The sequence below is a fragment of the Sceloporus undulatus genome, chromosome 1 (genome assembly GCF_019175285.1).
Source record: "Sceloporus undulatus isolate JIND9_A2432 ecotype Alabama chromosome 1, SceUnd_v1.1, whole genome shotgun sequence".
In the NCBI taxonomy this organism is placed as follows: Eukaryota; Metazoa; Chordata; class Lepidosauria; order Squamata; family Phrynosomatidae; genus Sceloporus; species Sceloporus undulatus.
Window position 1 is genome coordinate 70,354,489 of NC_056522.1, and position 22,149 is coordinate 70,376,637.

Genomic DNA, 22,149 nt, shown 5'->3' on the forward strand with positions numbered 1-22,149 from the left:
CAGAAGAAGAAAGAGAAAGTCCACAGAAGAAGAAAGATAAAATCCAGCAAGAAGAAAGAACAAGGTATTTGATAAGGACTATTGAGAAAAGGAGATCAGTTTCATGTTTTTGTGTTTATAACCAGTAAAGCCTTTCAAAACTTAAGAAATTTGTGGACAAGTCTTTTGTTCAGGCTGTGTTCCTAGGAGCCAGAGGCCTTACTACACCCAAAGTCCATAGCATCGCTCTTGGGACAAAACACTGTCCAATAAAATCAGGCCTGAAGCTAGAGTGGACAGATCCAGGTAATTCTTATTCACGAAACCCTGTAGCAGTGCTGCTATCACTTACTTTAATGGCTTATTTTAAAAGAGGGGATTAGAAACTGGGCAATAATTATTTAATGTGGTGGAGTCCAGTGAAGGTCTCTTCAATAATGGCCTTATAACTGCTTCTTTTGGAGGGTTTGCAACACAGCATTTTTTCAAAGAAGCATTTACAATGCCCACCACAGAACTGACCAGCTCTCATCTGGCAGCTTTAATCAGCCAGGATGGACATGAATCTGATAAGTGGTTGCCTTCACCTTGCAACCTGTCTTCAACATCATGATGAATAAAGTGAAACCTATTAATCAAGTGCATGCTTCAATTACATCCCTAGACTTTATCTTCAATATGAAGTCCAAGCAGAACAAATCCAAGCTATTTTTTCTGTAAAATATCTGGCAAAGTCACAATTTCTGAGGGCTCCTGACACACTTCTGAGGACTCCTCCTCAGTAGTTTGAGGTCTAGTATGGAGCAGCTTCTTGACTACACAGAACAACTGTACTGGGAGAGATTGTACCAATGTAATAAAAGCAACAAAGAACTATTTCTCACTGTCCTCACTGCTATGTGTCAAGTTCTCAAATGGTCCCTAACCTATGGTTGATCATATTCATCCTGATACTTCCTGAACTATTGCTTGAACTGTTTACCCATCTGTTTCATTAACTTGAGTGCCTCAGAAAACCAAGGAGCCCATACTCTGCATCTAAGTAAAGAATGCTTAGGAGTAACAGTGTTGATTTCCAGGATCATCTCCCTCATCAAAGCATATGAAAGAATCACACAAAACCATGGGCTGAAGTATTTAGAACTCATGTTGCTTGCCCCTGTATTAAAGACTTCTGCCTACTGCCATTTTCCAGAGAAAAATAAAGTACCCGATAAGCAAAACAAACAAACAAATAAAACCCCTGACATGTTATATGATATAGCAAATGGGACTATGTGTTCTTACATGTTAACTGTGACAGTCATGGACAGTCATACCACTTGCAAGCTGATGGTAAGGATCAAGACACATTTTCAAAGATGATGTTTACTGTTGTGACACACATGTACATATTACTTCTAAACAACAGGAGAATGTTATTTTTTACTGTAGAACTATTGTTTTATTCATTTATCAGTTTACACTGATTTAATAAAGTAATTGATAGCTCTCATTAAAATTCCTACAATTAATTGGAAAAACAGCTCTAATTAAAAGGTGATTGGTTTGCATTTTTGTGTTACCCTACAACTTTCTCCCTTTTCCCAAAAAAGAAAAGAAAAAGATAATGGATCCCTTTAACGGTTTTTAAAAAGGAGACAGAAAATACCTCCCAGCATCTTCTATGCCTATTAATGTCATTGCTAATATTTTTATCTGACACATATGTGGAAGCAGGCAAAACACTGCCAGTGACACAGAAACTATTTTAAACACTTCCTGGCTGCAGTGCTGTTCTGTATACAGTAAGAAACTCACTGAGTGTGTAGCAGAAAAGAGATAGAGGAGGAGGAGGGGAGGAGAGGTCCCTGCCTCCAGCTCAATGCATTAACTAGACTGCAATCCTGAAGCTGGCAGGTTGGCCCACTGCTACAAGCAACTAACTGTCACCCTAGAAAGATTTCCATTCTTGTTTGGTTCATTAAAAATAATATTTTTGTACTGACAGCAGTTTGAGGAAGCTAAATGCTGGGGGGAGCTCAATATGCCGTGAGAAAGCTGAACATTTGCCTTTTTTATGAGGAGCCAAGCTTCCAACAATCTAAATTTGACAAAGGATTTTCCCACAGCAGTTTTAACTACAGACTGCTTTTGGGAAATGCTGTTGGTGCCCATAGAAAGAGACTCCTTGTTCCCTGCTGTGTAGTGAGCTTTCCCATCTTTCTTATTCACCTACAGTATATTTCAGAAACAATTCTGAATAATCTTTGTTGTATTTTCATACAATGTTCTCAAACTGCCATTGACATATATCAGGAGACCACTCATTTTGTGTGCATATTTTAAAAGATTATCAGTTGCAAATCTTGCCTTTCTTGCTTGCAATTTTCTTTCCTCAGGTTTGTTATGCCCAAACCTGGCTTAATAATATGATTCAAAGATACAGCCATGATAGTTTGAGATTCCACCTCAACATTAGGTGGAACTTCCTGACAGTAAGGGCTGTTTGACAGTGGGACACATTCCCTTGGAGAGTGGTGAAGTCTCCTTCCTTGGAGGTCTTTAAGCAGAGGCTGGATGGCCATCTGTTGGGTATGCTTTGAGAGTTTCTGCATGGCAGGGGGTTGGACTGGATGGCCCTTGTGGTCTCTTCCAACTGTATGGAGTGTGTCACACTAGCAAGATTCTGTGGGGAAACGGGAGTTAAACTAGATTTAAACCAAATAAAACCTGGAAATGCTCAAAATTTATCACACGACGTCGCAGTTAACGGAAAATAACGCGAAGTTAATCCGAATGCAAAGCAGAGAAAACTGGTAGCAAATTTACTTTCAGAACAATCTAAAAGTTAAAAAGCTGCCTTTTTTCTCTGCTTTGCATTTGGATTAACTTTGCATTATTTCACTTGGGCAATCCCTACTGTGATAAACTAACTGAATTTACAAGTTTGGTTTAAATTTGAATGTACTTTAAATTGTATTTAACTCCCGTTTTCCCACAGGATCTCTCCTAGTGTGATAAAGCTCTATGATTCTATTATTCTATTATTAGAATGCAAGGACCTTTGAGACTAATTGATAGAAAGAAGTTTGTAACATAAACTGGGTCTGCTTCATCGGATGCATGTGATGAGTCCTAATACAGGTTGGTGCTGATTTGGATTAAATTTTGCTAAATTTAGGCCCCTAAAATGTAAATAATGGGTTCAGGAGATATGTAAAAGTTAAGTTCCAGGCTATAATGGAGAAAGCTTTAACGGAGAAAGATTTGTGTGTTATTGAGAGCCAAGTGACAGCATAGTTCCAGGCAAAATGCCTACTCAATTGTAAGCAAAGGGATGAAAATGCCAGCATAACTATCAAAACTGAGATATGAGCTGACTGATAATAAACTCAAAGCATACAGAGCAATCAGTTTACTGTTATAATCCAATGCAGCCAGCCAGAAGCCAATATCTAGCAGTGCCCAAGTTTGTGTATGTTATCTCCAATGATTTGATAGGAGAAGACCAATGTTACATCACTTTCAGGGAGGAGACTGATAGTTGACATATACAAGGACATTCAGTGTCTTTGTTTTGATTGGATCAGGTAAGACAGCCTCATTATCCCACCCTGTCAGCATAAGCCTAGCAGGACATATAGCCGATCACTTCCTTTGAAGTTCCTCTTGCTTTAAAACCAACATCTACTATGAACTCATTAGCAATAGTAAGTACATTTCTGTACTGCTTATCAGTGAACAAAGCACTCCCTAAGCAGTTTACAATGTGTAAGCCAATTGCCCCCAACAAGCTAGGCACTCATTTTACTGACCTACAAAAGGATAGAAGGGTGAGTGGACTATGGAGTCCATCTCTAGGATTGAATTTACAACATTGTTGTAAGTGCTAGCACTTAACCACTGCACCACGAGGGCTCCTTCCTCTAATTCAAGAGAAGAAGACAAGCCTCAGTCAACTATATGTCTATATGACCTGGATGTGGGGATGAGACAGTCCAAACATATGTGAGGTTTAAAAAAATATTAAGGTAATGTGATAAATTCAAGAGTCTACATGCTATGGCAATACAAACTATTACCAGTGCCTTGCTTTTTACTGCACACTAATTATCATTACTTACTAACTGTTATCAAAATCTAGTTTTACTGTGCAACAATAATAATAAAAACTGACTATTAACAACACTGAAGTTTACATTTTTCAAGATGGCAGTGTTAATCAAGTTCTGTGCCTGCATGGTGATAATGCAGTCATTCCAAAATATCCATTCCACTATATGGTGAACAGTTTATTGGTTCTAAAAGTCATACATTTGTTGTTGTTGTGTGTGCCTTCAAGTAGTTTCCAAGGATTTTTTTATTTATTGTGATAATTCACATGACATGTATCCTTTTATTTTGTTATTTTACCTTATTTTATCCTGTAGCCTATATTTTGTTCTGGCCTGCAGCTAATACAAAAATAAAATTTATATTGTTATTGGCAAAAGTCATCCAAGTATATATGAAGGTCATCACTTAGACATTGCTATCGGTGAGGAATCAGATATGAAGTTTCATTTGACTCCAAAGTAATTTTTACCTGGCAAGGTTTCCTCCAGTTTTCCAGACTTAAACAGGCTTTATTTTGCTATAAAATACAGCTTGATTTATAAAACATACCACAGCTCATAATGCTGAGAACTCTTGTCTACTTGCCCATTCATCTCTCTAGGTAAATTGAGAAAAAGAAGAAATGCACAGTTTTCCCCATTTTCAATCACACACCAAAAGTATGACATGCTAAAATATAAGCATATTTTGTTTAAATTTTTTAAAATCAGGTTTTAGCCAATGTTCTAAGTTTGTAAGCAGTCTTGGGTCCCACACAGGGAGAAAGGCAATAAATAAACAAGATAAAATAAAAATAAAAAACATGGACTGTATATTTGGGCTCTCAAGAAGCTTTTAGACAAAAACTCTCATTGAAGAATAACCTTAGCATTCATAGTATGAGAAAACAGACCTTCTGCTGGATGGATAATTGAGTAATAGGAACCAGAAATTAGGAATAAATGGACAGCTCTCATAAGGAAGAGATATTAATTAACATCATTGCATTCTAGGGATCTATGTTAGGGAGAGAGTGATTGTTATTTATTTATTTTTATTATATGTGATGTGGAGTTTAAGAGGGGCATTTTGTGGAAAATACATCCCCTATACATATTTTGTGTATGTCACCTATTGCCTTATGGCTTCCCCATGAAGTTTATAGGACTTTTATAGGCAACTAGTACTCAGAAGTGGTTTTCCCAGTTCCTTTCTCTGCAATATAGCCTATACCACTTGGTACTCATTGGTGGTCTCCCATTCAAATACTAACCATGGTTAATGCTGCTTAGCTTCCAAGATCAGGTAGGATTTGGTCCCTTTAGAGTATTTAGGCCCCTCCAATATGAATTAGCAGTTAAAAGAGGGAATTCCATGCTAAGAAACATTCTGTGAGGAATGTTGTTGTTGTTTTTGAACAACAACATCCTAATGCCTTCATACAAATCTCTGTGGTTTGACCACATTTGAAACTGGCACAGCTTGTGGTTCTGTAGCTTTAAGATGCTGAATCCGTTGTTTTATGGGAGCTATTCCCAGTCATATGAAAGCTATCCCAGGTGTTGATCTGTATTGCTAAAATAGAGTCAGCACTTTTGATGCCTACTGTAAAACTGGGAGTAGCTCCTGCATGCATTAAACACCCCAAAGTACTATCCACCAGGTGCCCTCTGCTTGGAATACTGTGGGCTTGTCATGTCTGAGAAATTATACTATACTTGAGTAAAGTACACTGCAGAGAAAAGACCAACTAAAATTATCAAAGGGCTACCTCCAAACAAAAGTTGCAATGTTTGAGGTGCCTAGGTTTAGGAAAAATACAAATAAGTAGAGAAATAATAGAATATGATTGGGAACTGCCAGTCCATAGTGCCTTGGATTCCACTCCTTTCCACTCAATGTGCTCCCCCATCCCCACCCAGCAATTTTTAAAAACCTACAATTGTAGCAAAGAGAGGGTTCTCCATGCCCTAGTGCTTTATGTATGTGAGTGATCTTTGATGAGACCAGCGTGGGGAAAGAAAGACAAATCTTATCTAATGCTGGTGCTGTGGTCTCAGGGGCTATGCACACTGGCATCTTTGGCCAGGTTGAGGCAGAGTCGGGCCTTAGCATCTACATGACACACACTCTGGGTCCACCCCTAGGCTGGCATGACGCCATGCACCACAGCACATGGTGCTCAGCATCGTGGCACTTCTCTGGCACCAAAGGAACACTGTAAAGCTGCAGCATCGTGCCCGTAAAACAACGGCACCAAGCTTTTTGCAGTTCCTTTTTGCGGCTTGCAAAGAACAGATCAGGGCTGCAGCATGCGGTTGACGTGGCCCTAATCTGGCTGTAAACGTCTGGCTGCAGGCAGCCCATTTAGCACAGTCTGCACAGCCCCTCAATCTCAATCAAGGCCACTCCTTCCTACATGATAATTAGGCTTGAAATAAGCCTGTTAGTGGCTCCAATGAGAGACTCTTTTTTCAGCCCTAAAAGCTTTGTATAGCCTGGATGGGTGTCAGGTATTTGTGGAGCAGGCGAGGCAGAATGGATATGAGTGGATGCATATGTGTATTTGTGTGTTTTTGTGTGGATTGGTATGAGTGGGAGTGGGAGAGATAGTTGGCCCCATCCACTTTTTGCTTTGATCCTTGCTATCAGATATTTGGCATATGGAAGGTTAGCCATAAGGGAATGTAGCCCTCAGGTGGAAATGTTTCCCAACCTATAACAAAATTATCATTTTCTGAAGAAAATGGATAGAACATAATATCTCATAATATCGTGTGACTACAATGTAGTCAGCAGGGGGGGAGGAAGAGTATTTAAGGTACAGTGCTACCTCGGGTTACGAAATTAATTCGTTCCGCCGTTCCGTTCGTAACCCGATAATTTCGCAACCCGAAAAGGCTTTCCGTTAGCGCTGGAAAGCCGCTAGCCGCGCTTTGCGTTTGAATTTCGCGCCGAAATAAATTTCGTAACCCGAAAAAAATATCGTAACCCGGAACAGTTTTTTCCAATCTAACTTTTTCGTACCCTGGAAATTTCGTAACGCGATCATTTCGTATCCCGGGGCACCACTGTAGATTAAAAGAAGTATGTCACAGAAAGTACAGTTGGCCCTCCGTATCCATGGATTTTTTTTCTCTATGGATTCAACTATCCATAGCTTGAAAATATTATATATATTTTTAGATTGTAAGCCTGAGGGCAGGGAACCGTCTAATTAAAATAATAATTTTAAGCCGCTCTGAGAGCCTTTAGGACTGAAGGCCAGGGTATAAATACCGTATATATTCCAATAAGGGAAACCATTTTATTATGCCATTATATTTAATGGGACTTGAGCATCCACAGATTTTGATATCCATGGAGGTCCTGGAACCAAACCTCAGCAGATACCAAGGGCCCAATGTACTGTATAATAAAAATATACAATTGGTAAATAACAACAAAAACTTTCTTCAAATGAGCTTAAGGTGCTGTACATTGTTCTCCTCCTCCCTACTTTATTGTCAAAACAATCCTGTGAGATGTAAGATGAGAAAAAGGGACTGTCCCACGATCATCCAGTGAATTCCATGGCTCTGTGGAGAGATGAGAATCTGCACCTCCAAAGTTCCTGTCAAATAATCTATTATCATTGTTTGTTGGCTGGCTCTGTGTCTACCATCCTGTTAAGGCAAGACTGCAGGAATATGAGGAAAAAGCATGTCAGGCATGAGCTCCTAGTACCATCAAAATGCCTGGGCAGTCATACATCTATGCACTCAGGGAAAGGATGAAAATGCTGGCAGGTGCTTCAAAACACCTGCTCAGATCAGATCCTCCATGAAAGCCAGGGAAGGCTGGAGCTTCTATTTCTCATGCAAGCTCTTCATCTCAGTTGGATGGCTGCTAAGGCAAAAGACTGTCTAAAGCAGGGGTTCTCAATTTCTCATATCTTACATTCCACCAGTTATACTGTCAAAGAACCTGGGTCCCACTGTGAGAGAAAAAGTGATCACTTTTTTAAAAGGACATTTCAAGAAAGATTTTTACACCCTTTTACTATACTTGTCATTTATGGTAAATTCTAAAGGCATAAAATTACAGTTGTATTGCCAGGAATAAACAATATTAAAAACAATTTCATTAAGATTGGGGAGGGGTAAATACAGTGGGCTTTTGGTATCTGCTAGGATTTAGTTCCAAGATTCCCTATGGATACTAAAATCTGCAGATTCTCCAATTATATACAATGGCATAGCAAAATGGTGACCCTTATATAAAATGGCATTTCAAGATTCATTTCAGGCAGCCAGGTTATTCATGCTACTGTGTCACTGCAGGCCAAGATACAATCATACAAGTAACTTCATTTCCATTTCCATTTCCATTTGTTTGTTTGTTTTTAACCTACACTCAGTCACAAAAATGAATTAAAGTGGCCTTGCTGCATATAAACTGACTGACTTATTACTATTCTTGTAGTGGTGCGCTAGACAGTATGAATTCCTACCTTGCTAAGACAACAGCTCAGGAAATAAGATACTTCCTTTGGAGACGCTTTGGATATTTGTAGAAAATCACCTTTTTCAGAGGTAGCCTTGCCCTTTTACCCTGCTAACTCAAAATTGTCAGTTCAGTGCCTTGTGCGCTTCATTCTGACAGCCTGGATTGTTCTGTAGTGAGGTGGCTTGATTGGTCCCTCCTGTGAGCATCTGTGAGCATCACAGATGGGTACTAGACTGTTGGATGAGTTTGACACTTTTGTCTTGGAGACCATATGTTGTTCCCCCTGTTACTTTACACAACCCATGCTCCCTTGGCAACTGACAGTGGCTGATGGCTAGACACCATCAGCGAACAGTTTTCATTCTTTTCTGAAAACAGGTGTTTCCATTATCTTGGTGCTCATGGGACTGTGCTGACTACTCCCTTGTGCTTTAGCACATATCATGACCACGCTTGTCTTCACAGGAACAAAGAATGCTGTTTGCTCCTCCTCCATTCATTTTTGGAAATCATTGATCTATCCTTACCTCAAAAACATTACTGCTTACAATATATTACTCTACTCTGCTTACAATATATACTTTACCATACTAGAGATATATTCCATACTGGAGATGTTTCTGTTGTCCTGAACTATTTTCTAGCAATTGCAGATGCTACATTTTATCCCTTGGGTGAGTTATTTCTGAGACATCAGAAATAATAATTGGTTTATATGTCATAACTCTTGTGAAAGATAATTTATTATAGAGAAGCAGACACAAATAAGACAAAGATAACAAAATGCAGGATTAATTAAGCAGACGAAGTAAACTAAGTCTATAAAAGTTTATGCTACAATGTCTTTCACTCAGTCTCAAAGCTGCTACAAGATCCCTTTGCATACTGATATTCCAGACTAATATGGCTATGTCTCTCAGTTAAGCAGAGGACTGCTTGGCATGGTGACAGTAATAAGCAGGACACACAGTTTATATGCTTTTATAAATGTTAATAAAAGTGAAGGTGCTTGGGCAGCTTTGATTATATGGTTTCTTGGACTCACCAGCTCACCATGGTTCCTCTGACAAACATCAGGTGGTATGAGGAAGAAAAATGAGAGAGATCCCACCCCCCACACCCAGAATTTGCTCTTTGGGGGTAAAAAAATGAAAAAGCAAAACAAAAATAGAAATCAACCCCTCTCAGTATTAGGCAAATACACAAGCCGACAGAGAAGCTCATAGATGTTGAGGTGGACAGAAAGGCATTACGCAAATTTTATTCCAGTTGTGACTTTCCACTTTGCAGTATAATTGGGTTTGGACATATAATAAAAACCATGTCAGTGTGCAGTCAATTTTGCTTATCAATACTTCTCAATGGTGCTTTAGGAATATCTTTACCCCCCCCCCCCAAAAAAATCTGCATTCCTAGGGATGTTTCATGGGTATGGCACAGCATGCCAACACACTAAATTAAAAACATGAGAATATTGTGGAAATAGGACTTCCATGAGTTACATGCTTATAACTCTGCTGTGATCCTGCCTTGATCCACTGGGAGAGGTGGGAAGATAGAAATAAAAATTATTATTATATCATTATTATTATTATAATGATGAATCATACTCATTATCATCATGCAAAGAAATACTACTGTCTATGGAAAAACAGGGGTATAGTATCTGGCTTAGACCAGGAGTAATGCTCTGTTGAAATACAGAACTTTTTTGTACAAGATGAACAGTAGGTAACATGTGTGCTCCTAGACTGCACAAAAACTGCCACCACCCCATAGACTGCCTGTTTTTTAGTCACTTTGACCACATAGCTTTCCTTCCTTCACCCTGAGTGAATTTGCTTCTGCACAGTCAAAATATGACAGCTGGTGACAACAGCAAAACACTTCCACTTTTCACTTGATTACAAGGTATGTGTGGAAGAATGTGAACTTTGTTTTTAGCCAAATCATTTTGTTTATAAGCCTGAAGTGCAATTTGGCTTAAAATCAAGACTCCTATTAGGTGAAGTCCTATTAAAGTGAACACACTGTGGGAATTTTTCCTCTGGCAGCACAGTGATAAAATGGTAGTTGGTCCCAGTGGGTTTGGAAGATGTCATTGCAGCCCTCCAGATCCCCAAGGTGCTCCATCCTTGCAGGAGTTGATTGGAACTGAGGTCCAACAACAGAAGGAGGGATATCTTTGTTTTAGAGTGTATACGTTATGTCTGGGCCTTCTGTTTTGACCTTTTGCTAGAATAGTTTGAAGAGGTCCATAGGTAATAAAGAACATAAATGTTAATTTTTCAAGATCCACAGCTGGACAAAACATTGTCCATACAATTACATAAATATGCACATTTTGGGGTTTTCCAGAACTATTCATCACTGCAGGTAGTACCAAAAATAAAAGATAAATTGGCAAAGAAGTAAAAAAAAAACAAAAAAACCCAAGTCAGATATTTTCATCACTTGTTTTTACTAATGGAAAAACAGGGCTACCGTAATCATCAAGTGTTCATACTAGAGTTTATTGTTTAAAATGTTCTTTTGGTCCTGCATTAACATACACAGCAAATCCAAACCAGGATAACCAGTACCATGATTATCACAGCCACAAGTTCAAAATATAACCCAAAATTTGTAGTGAGAAAAAGTGGTGAAGACAGTATTCCTAGACTGAGGTAATGCTGAGCATTTGGCTTCTTAGGGGCTCACAGATCACTGGGTATAAGTCAAATGTCTTCTCACCAAATCCCTGTACAATACAGGATTATGGGTGCTAAAATCATATTTAGAAACTGACCTTCACTTATGTTCAATGCTGACATTTAACAAAGTAATAAATGCTGAGTCTCAACACAATAATTTGGTGTTCTATAAATATGAAATTTAATTAAACTAAAAATAAAAGAACACAGATTCCTTAAATGCTTTACCCTTTCTACCCTCTGTATCAAGTCCCTGGACTAAGGGCTATTTTAATCTATGGGAATGTGCTGTAGTCTGCTGACAAAAGCACTACAGCTAGCTAATAACCACTAAGTACCGCAAAAGAGCACTACCATTTTCTTTGCAGTCTAGAATGAAAGTCATGTCTAAACCTTCAGAGACTCCAGCCTTGTTTAACCATACTTCTTTTATCAAGGGATGAAAATTTATTTCCCACCATGAAATGTATTCTCCCCTATATATCTTGCTGGATTTTCTTCTGGCTTCCTAAAGTTGTCCGAATTGTTTTATCAAAATATACTTTAGAGTAGCAGAAATAAAATACCATGGTTTAAGGAAATAAATAATATGAAAATTAAAAAGGACCATCTGAGAGAATAACAAATGAACTCCTACCAAACAGATGAAGATGTAAAAGCTACAGTGATAAAACCTATGGATAGGCATTGGTTTTGGTTTTTGTTATCTCAATGCTCAATGTAAATTGTGTAAATAAATCTCAGAAATTGCCAGTTTTCATTCCTGTATTTTACACTTTTCCCCCCCTGAGATCTGTTTGACCTTTTTGTTGTTTTCTCATTAGCCCCCAGAACTACCAAGACTACTCCCAGGTGGGTTTATTTTTATCCCAGTACTTTTTGAAATGAATTATCAACTACTGGACCGTGTGTTTTTTTACAGTCTCAGACATTTCCATTCCATTTTGGGCAGCCCCATGACATTGGCAATGACATATTCAGTGTGTGTGTGGGTGGGGGGCATCCTTTTCCATAGGAACTTTCCAGTCACCATTTTTTCCTTGGTGTACTTTTCCTTGTTATAACCTGCATTCTTCCTTTCTGAGTACCTCATTCTGTATTCTTGGGTAAACAACCCAAGATGGCGTTGTACTTCCTGGATGGGGTTGTACTCCCCAAGAAGGAGCAAGTATGTCACTTAGACAAGTGGATGGAGTTGCTCTCCCCCAGGTGCATAGCCTGGATCTAAACTTGTCATGGAGACCCATGTGGCTTCTGTGGCTTGGACTACATAGTGCCAGTTGCAACTGGTGCTCCAACAATGGCCTTTACTGGACAGAGATAACAAAGCCACAGTGGTTCATACACTCCTGTCAGTGGCATCACTAGCATTGGCATCACCTGGAACATTAACTCATGGTGATACACACACACACCCGATTGACGTCCTCCCATATCATACCACACAGATTCCTTGATAATGATTTTTGTGCTAATATTACTAATAAATCATAATTCCTGTATATCACTGAATGTAATAGCAATAGTTGTGTCATAAACAACTAGAAAAATTAAAATCATGCCTTTAAATTACAGTGTCATATATGCAACCTAAATGTAATTACATGTACATAGTTTCAGTGGCTAAAGTGAAAATTTGGTTAAGATCTGATGTTTTAAAATACAATTTTAAAAGAATAACAATTTTTTTAAATTAAAAAAATTATTTAAAAAAAAATCTGAGGCCTCTCCTTTCTCCTCCCACTGAGATTTGTCCCATTCACATCTCCAGCATTTTAAAGGGACATAAATATCACAGCCCATTTCTGCCCAAAGGTAGATGTTTGTGGAACAGCTGTGTCACACACACCCTTAAGGTATCCCCTAGTGCAGTGGTTCCCAACTTTTGTTGGGCCATGACCCCTATTGTGGCCGAAAGTCCCGCACACCGACCTCCCTGATTGGTTGGGAGGCCAGATAGGGGTGAGACTTCCAGCTGCCTACAAGCCCCAATGGCTTTTGAAGTGAGAGGTCTCACCAACTTCCCGGCCTCCCAACCAATTAGGGAGGCCGCCAGCCAGAAGAAGGGGTGGGACTTCCCTTCTTCTGTCTGCAAAGGCTGCTGGAAGCCCCTCCGGCTCCTCTTCCCCACCCCTCCTCCTCCTCCTCCATGCCAGCCAGGCTTGCTCTAGCCTGCCGCGGCCGCCATCGCACAGGGCTTCTACGGCAGCAGCAGTGTGGAGGAGAAGGAGGGGAAGGAGGCGGTAGTGGCAGAGGCGCCTGCAGGGAGTAGGTGAGGAGGAGGAGGTGGCAGTGGCAGGAACAGCCCCATCCCTGCGCAGTGGTGGCACTGGCACCCACAGAGAAGAGGGGGGTAGGAGGAGGCATCCTAGTCCCGATCCACGCGCAGTGGCGGCACTGGCTATACTTCTCTATACTTCTATTGATTCAGCCTAAAATCGCATTGACCTTGTTAGCTGCCGCATCGCACTGTTGACTCATGTTCAATTTGTGGTCTACTTGGACTCCCAGATCCCTTTCACACGTAGTTTCATTCAGCCAGATGTCCCCCATCCTATATCTATGCATTTCGTTTTTCTGCCCTAAGTACAGTACCTTACATTTCTCTGTGTTGAATTTCATTTTGTTAGCTTTGGCCCAGCTTTCTAATCTATAAGGTCATTTTGAATTTTGATCCTCTCCTCTGGGGTATTAGCTACTCCTCCTATCTTGGTGTCATCTGGAATTTTGATAAGTATGCTCCCAAATCTGTCATCCAAGTCATTGATAAAGATGTTGAATAGCACTGGGCCCAGGACAGAGCCCTGTGGGACCCCACTGGTCACTTCTCTCCAGGATGAAAAGGTGCCATTGTTGAACACCCTTTGGGTTCGGCCAGTCAACCAATTACAAATCCATGTAACAGTCACTTTGTCTAGCCCACATTTCACTAACTTGTTTGCAAGAATGTCATGGGGAACCCTGTCAAAGGCCTTACTGAAATCACGATATACTATAGCCACAGCATTCCCTTCATCTACCAAGCTGGTAATTTTATTTAAAAAAAGAGATTAGATTTGTCTGGCATGACTTGTTTCTCTGAAACCCATGTTGGCTTTTTGTGATTATGGAATTGCCTTCTAGGTGTTCACAGACTCTTTGTTTAATTATCTGTCTAGAATCTTTCCTGGTATTGATTCTAGAGCAGATCATTAAACAAAGAGTCTGTGAACATCTAGAAGGCAATTCCATAACCACAAAAAGTCAACATGGGTTTCAGAAAAACAAGTCATGCCAGACAAATCTAATCTCTTAAGTAGTTTCAGACACTGATACCTGAGTGAGTGCTTCTCCCTGTATGTACCCACCCAAGGATTAAGTCTTGTCGGACAGTCCTTCGCTGTGTCCCTCCAATGAGGTCAATGCACTATGTGAGGATATGGGAGGGCCATTTTAGTTGTGACACCTCAGTTGTAGAATGTCCTCCCTTGAAGGCGTAACTGGCATCAACACTATGTTCTTTTAATCACCAAATAAAAAGATGACCTTTGGACCACACTGATTTATCTCAGAAGGATAATGCACATGACTTTAAAACTGTTTTAATATTTAAAACTTGTTTATAACTTATTAAACATATTTAATATGTTATAGTTTATTTATATTATTTTATTGTTTTAAAATGCTTTAACTTGTTTGTATTTCTTTTGCTTGTACACAACCCTGAGATCTTTTCAGATAGGGCAGGATAGATATATATATATACATACACACAGTGAAGATACAATTTATGTCTGTGGAGTTTAACACACAAGAAAAAACAGTGGGAGTTCAGCTGGATAGTAGTGCCTTTCTGCATGCTTTCCTGCATGATGTTGCAGTTTCTCAGTTCTCTTCCTGTGAAATACAGTTGTAGATGCTTTTGTTGCATGGATTTTTCCAGCTAGGAAAAAAGACTCACTTTTATAACCATCTCCTGTGGGAAGACACATAAAAAGTCACTACTATCTGGCTGAAATTCCACTTTCTTTCCTAGTGCAATAGGCTCCAAAATCTCAACAATTTCTAACCCAGACTCAACTGTAAGTTTTCCCCTTCCTCATACTGTAGCAGATTAGCTTTGTGTTTGGAATTTCAGTAACCTGGGCATCCTACCCTTAATCTTTGCTAAAAACAAGAGGCTGAAGTTAAGCATTAAGTTCAAGCAGAAAGAATTGTGCTCAAGGGATGCACACCTATTGTAATACACTACCCAAGCTAATTTTCTGTTACCCCATTAGATTGATGGGGAAAGATACCACTCTTTCTTCCTAAACTTGACTTTAGTGTTACATGGAAGCATTCACTGGGTAAGGAGACCTCATTTCTTGAACTCAATTAGTGAACTGTGAAGTTTTAAATTCCGCACCAATCGCTGCTCTTATTAATCGGTTGCAATCCACCCTCCAGGAGGACCCCTATGGGCCCGTCCGGGTCCCCTTTATCTAGGTTTTTTTTAGCCTTCTTCCTTTGGGAAGATTACCTGTTAACTTGGCTACTTGGACGCAAAATGCCGCCACCTATTACCCACTACCACAATGGGCTGCTTACTGCCCTGCCATCTTGCCAGAAGTGTGAAGTTTTAAATTTAACATCTAACTAATTGACAACTCATTACCAAAGCAACAAAGAGCACAACTGAAAAGGAATATGTAATTAAAATCACCTCCTCTGTCAAATGGCCAAAAATCATGGTAAGAAGTTACCTAACATCACTTCTACTGTGCCTGGTTACATGCATGTGACCTGTGGGAATCCTACGGGGGGAAATTGGCCTCTAGCCTCACTCAGTTGTCTACCCCTACCATAAAAGTAACTAACTATTATATTGAGAAGGACCAACATTACCTCTCATTGATTTATAGTGTAATGTGGTTGAACTTTCATTATGGAAAAAAGGAATTAATTGAATATAATTTATATATGGCTAGTTCCTTCCAAACACTGAGGACCACTATATCCGTTTTCAAGCCTAGCATTACAGTGATTCTGTGAAGCAGTTCATTATGTTACATGTTTTAGTTTCCTACTTTATTGTACTTTGTCACCTTTAAACAGATTGTTAGCAACAGTACTACAGTTGGCCCTTCTTATACACGGATTTTTAATACATGGATTCAAGCATCCACATTTTGAAAATGTTCCAAAAAAGTACAAATTTCAAATATCAAACCTTGATTTTCCATTTTGTATAAGGGACGCCGTTTTGCTGTGTCATTATATTTAATGGGACTTGAGCATCCATGGATTTTGTTATACACGGGGGATCTTGGAACCAAACCCCAGCGTATAACAAGGGTCCACTATACTAGTGTACCTTCTTTAGTTCTTTCTGTAGATGTTATATCCTGGGAAAATGGCATCTCATAGATTTTCTCTGCTCTGCTCCAGGTTTCATGGAAAGTGCCTTTAGTAAGTATTTATTTTTAAAATAGAAACAAAGCATCAACTGTATGTCACCATGGTTTATGTAGTTATTTTCTCATAATCTGTTTCAGAACTCCATTATGATTGGATTAAAATGGGCACGTGCAGATATTTCTTAAAATGCATTGGTAAGGGCTGATGGATGGTGGTGAGGATGAGTCAGAACATTCCCCACCTGGCAGTAAAATATTTAGACAAAAATATGAATAGTTAATGCCTATGAAATAATGCAAATTCCTAGAAGTGTCTGTTTATAGCCTTGTTAATTAAAAAAAAAGTGGATCAGAATATAATGGCTTTTTTTTTACAGTGGAAACATCCATCTATCTGTCTGTCTGTCTATCTATCTATCTATCCATCCATCCATCCATCAATCTAATTTTTTTTCATGGGGCCAGTTAAATCTTCATATGTACTATGGTGTTTATGTTTATGAGATTTGTACTTGGAAGCAGATTCCTCACTATGCAATATAATAGATATGAAGTGTTACCTCATATATAAATTGTGGATTGCACCAGTTGTGGGAAAGTTTCCTCAATATAAATTGTGGCTTTTCAATTTATCCACAGTGTGGAAAAGGGCTAGGCTCTCCTGATACATTCTGCTTTTTGAATATTTTAACAGAAAAGCTGTGGTTTATGTATGTGACGGCCCTATAAAACAAGCATGCATTACATGTTTGCATTCTAATATAAAAGCTTTTGAATGATCATGTAGAATCGGGAGGGGATGGTCTGCCCTAGAGAAAAGTTTTACAGAAACATTGCAGGAAGCAAGACTTTCATGGTTAAAAGCATAAATGAAGCAACACAATAATAATGGAATAATTCCATGGACAAATGAATAATGTAAAATTGTTGTTGTGTGCCTTTTAATCCTGTCTTACCTTTCCCAAATTCAATCCTAATTCAGGAAGCAGCCGAGTCTTATCAGACATAAACCACTGCCCAAATTGCCACCATGGCCATTCCTGGATGCAGCCCGGGTCGAAGCCATGGCTATCCGGGCTCTTTTTCCATTCACAATCTTCTGTCAATTCAAAATGGCCACTGAAGTGGCTTAGAGGACCCAGGATGCATCTGGGACAGACCGCAGCAGCAATTTCGGATGTGATTTATGTCTGATAAGATGCAGCTGCCTCCTGAATTAGGATTGAATTTGGGAAAGGTAAAACGGGTTTAAAAGCCCATGGGATAAACTCCTATGTTGTTTCTGACTTACGGTGATTCTAAGGTGAATATCACAGGGTTTTCTGAGGCTGAGGGTGTGTGATTTGCCCAAGGTTATCCAATGGGTTTCCATGGCCAAGCAGGGAACTGAAACCTGACCTCAAGAGTCGTAGCCCAACACTCAAACCACTACACCACAGCATAAAAGGCACAGTGGTTGTATAATTATTAAACAAACATGAATATGCATTTAAGGAGGAGGGGCACTTCCAGGAATGATTCTCTTGTATATGTATACTGGCATTTAGTCAATTTATTTCTCAGCAGATGTGGGGGTATCCAGATGATGCAACAAAGTCTAGATTTTGCAAATGATTTCATCACCCCTCCTGATAGCTGGCTCAGTGTTAGAAGACTGTCTGAGCTTTTTCACATGGGTCCTCTCTAGCATTCATTTTTTTGCTCTTGGTTTGTCATTGCTATATCCTCTCATTTCACATCATGAGCTGTAATTCTGAAGTGAGAGAGCAGTGTTGCACCTTCAACTTACCACATAGCTGTGTTCTGCTCTGCTTCCCTGTTTCCCAGGAACATGAGGAGGGACTCCCCCTCATATTTGAAGACACCCCTGACTTTTACAATAGGGGTAGGGTCTCAAATTTGTGCTTTACCTTTCTTTGGCGGATTACATACCGCCGAGAAGCAGCGCTGTCCTGCCGCCGCCGCTTGCAGCGTCCGGGAGCCACAGCTGCCACACCGCGGGGCTCCCAGATGCTCAGAGGAAGAAGCGCGGAAATCGCACTCCTTCTGGGGCCCTGGAAGAGGTGCCGCAAGTGCCAAAGGGTGCACTCGCGGCGTCACTTCCGGTGCGCCACGTGCAGACGCAGAGCGTCCGTTACGTCAATATGGCGGCGGCTGTGTGGAACGGCCGCCGCCATATTGTACGTATTGAATACGTATTAGGGTTAGGGGGGTGCGGAAGCACCGCCCCTTCCTAACCCTAATACGCATTCAATACGTATTTTTGGCGGTCTATAACCCGCCAGAGAAAGTGAAAGGAATTTTTTTTAAATAAGCTTCCCTGTCTCCTGTCAAAGTAAACTTTGCCTTTTCCCTTGGTGTTACGAAAAACGTTTCCAGCTTCAGCAAAACTGAACCAGACTCAGTAAGCTACTGGCAGAGGGAAAGCAAGTGGCTGATTTAGACTGTTTCAGTTTTGCCTGAAGTGGGAAACTTTAATTTCCACATTATTATTATTATGCTTTATTTATATAGCACTGTAAATTTGCACAGCACTGTACATACAAACATCAGGAGAAAAGGCTAAGTATACTTTCAGGGAAGCCTTTTTAGATGTAAGACTCTTTTCCCATTTATTTTTGGGGGAGGGTGTCCAAGGTTACGCACAGAATAATTCCAGAATCAGACTTAAAGGGTTGTCAGGTTAGGAGTATTCCAGGTCCTTAGATTTCAGGGACCAAACTTGAGCCTAGGAACAATCCCTTGTGATGTCTCAGGACACAGGCCCTAGGAGTGTTACAAGGGTGATATCACAATACCTTATGCACCAACCAGAGTAATACAGAATGTCGCATTCAGACAAAAACCACCAAATTTAACAACTCAGGAAAATATATATTCGCATAGCTTTCAAGACAGTGCTCTCACCCTGAGATTCTTCCCTTGGGTGTGATAATCTGGGCCAGATCTTGATATCTGACAAGCCTATGCACAGTACACAGAAACAGAAGGGTAGCACAACCTGGATACATTAGTGGACTATTTCAGTGGGTAAATAAAACTGAGAAAGGCATGGAATTGAAACAGGTTGCCATAGCTTTTCTGATCACACATTCCCATTCCAGGTAACTGTAGTCTGAAAAATCTATGTGAAAAAGCCTCAGTACTTAATTGTGTACAAAAAGGCAATATAGGCATATCATAGTTATTGCCTGTCTTGCTCTCACACTGCAACAGAACACCAAGTGCCAAAGTGCAGTAACCAGATGAACAAGCAGTGTCTGGTAACAAACAATCTGGGGTCAGGACAGAGCCTTAAATCAAAGCAGAATCTGAGTGGGAGTAGCAAGATACCAGAGTCAAAAAAACATTCCAGGGTTGTAATCACAGTAGACTCAGGCTGAGAAAGAAGCCAAGGGCTCATTCCCACTACAAAATAACCCAGTGTGAAAACCGGGTTATTTGGTGATCGAATCTTTCTGGGGCTGTTTACTCCCCTTTTACTCCTCTTTGTCATTCACATTTGAGGGGGGGAGAGGAAGAACAGCTGCTACAGAGGAAGAGGAGAAGGAAGAGGAGAAAAGAAAAGGCAAACTCCTTCTGAACAAACCTTGCCAAGATAACCCCATGACAGAAGGCATACAACAACAGAGGAGGGGTGGTGGCATGGTGTGAAGGCTTAGGCCCTGGCAACTCCTCTTCTGCCTCCTCTAGATGGACTGCCCTCTGGTACACCCCTCGCCTTGCTGCTGCTTACCAGAATCTTCCAGGGGACTCTCTCTATCCATGGGAGTGGCAGTGGCAGAGGCAGAGGCAGAGGCACTCTGTCTTTCTCTCTCTGCCTCCTTGCCCTGACCCTCCCTTGGCTGCCTCAACCGGAGAACCCAGCCACCCCTCCACGATTATTATTATTATTATTAAAGTTTATTTATATAGCACCGTAAGTTTTACATGGCACTTTACATAATCATCAAAACAAGATAAAACCTGCCTGTAGCATACAATCTTAAATCACAAAGCATGAAATTTTAAAAACAAACAATAAAACAAATTAGCATTAAATAGTTCTAAAACTTATAAACTATGAAGTGGCAATATACTCTTAGTCTAACCTGCCCAAAATATCAAGCTGAAATCTGAAATGCTTCCATAAACAAGATCATCTTTCATTCGGACTTAAAATTAACTAAGGAAATAATTGTCCGCAGATGTTTGGGGAGATGATTCCAGGAACAAGGGGTGGCAAGGGAGAAAGTGTGATTCTGAGCTGGGAAAGAAAAAAGTCTTGGTTGGGTCAACAACCCTGACCCCCTGGATCGCAAAGCACAAGTAGAATGAAAGGAAGAGATAAGAGCAGACAAATAAGGGGGCAGATTGTGTTGGGCATTAAAGGTTAGGAGAAGAAGCTTCATAAAATACGATAAAAGAAAAAGAAATAATACGATAGCTTCACAAGATACAATAAAAGAAAATGTTACAGCTCTCCATAAATCTCCTTCAGAAGGGTGCTGTGGCAATTTCTGTAAAGAAATGTGACAGGTCACTGAGGAAACTCCAATCTCTCACAGCTAGGGACAATGTACTGCAAATGCTGCTTTCATTTTCATGATGCTTTTTCATGCCAAAAGAGAAGTAAAAGTATGCCTATAGAAGATTCTTCTGCTATTCTGTATTGGGGATCTCCTGCTCCATCTCCTGCTCAGAAATCATGTATATTGGATTCTGGCTTCCTTCCATCACTACCTTGTCTTGAACTGAAAATTGTAATCAACAAAAATTCTCTGGAAATGATTCCTCTTATTATGCCCACTACTATTTATGTTGTGCTGCTTCTCTAACATTATTATTATTATTGCCTTTGGTTATGGACATATGTTGTCGTTGCTGTTTACAGACGGCTTCTAGACAAAGTGCATTTTAAGCATTCCTTTTACAGTGATATTACACATTTAAACCTCCCTTTTATGTTTGCTCTCCCATTGCTGAATGCAGGGCCAATTTTCTGAACTTTTCTGTCTGGTTGAAAGCCCTTTCCCTCCAGCTGCCAACTATGCCTTGGTCATGATACAGAATGTTTCTAAGTGCTAAAAGGGCTCGTATGGAATGACTGAATTGTTGGGGTTAGCATTTAGGCTTCAGTTTGAGTTGGTATGGCTTGCCAGAGGTGATTAAAATAATTCCCATGGTAAAGAGTTAGAGTTCAAGCCAGCAGCCTAGTAGTACATCTAAGTAAAAGGAAGGCATAAATGAGTTCTGACCATTGACATTTTCTGTTTGTCTGCTAGCTGTAGCATTTCATATATACACATTAAAATGCAAGCAAGTAGCTAGAGAGACTGGGAATGATGCTGGTTTTAATATAGGAACATGTACATCAAAAATAACTATTTCTCTCTCTCTCTCTGTTCTGGAGTTTTATTTACGCCTATGTGCCCTTAGAATACTTATCTGGAAAGTAGTTTTGCTCCATGTTTTGGCCCAAGTTATCAAGCAATATTGTCACTGTCACCTTCTTTCCAGGTTCAAGAAAGGGACAGGCAGAATCAAAAGCCAGA

The 22,149-nt window shown here is 40.0% G+C and overlaps 1 protein-coding gene across 1 annotated transcript in view; it reads right to left on the reverse strand.

Annotated features, from left to right (window-relative positions):
• DISC1 (DISC1 scaffold protein) overlaps positions 1 to 22,149 on the reverse strand; it is a 267,571-nt gene that overhangs the window by 27,583 nt on the left and 217,839 nt on the right. The gene's annotated exons all lie outside the window — the stretch shown is intronic.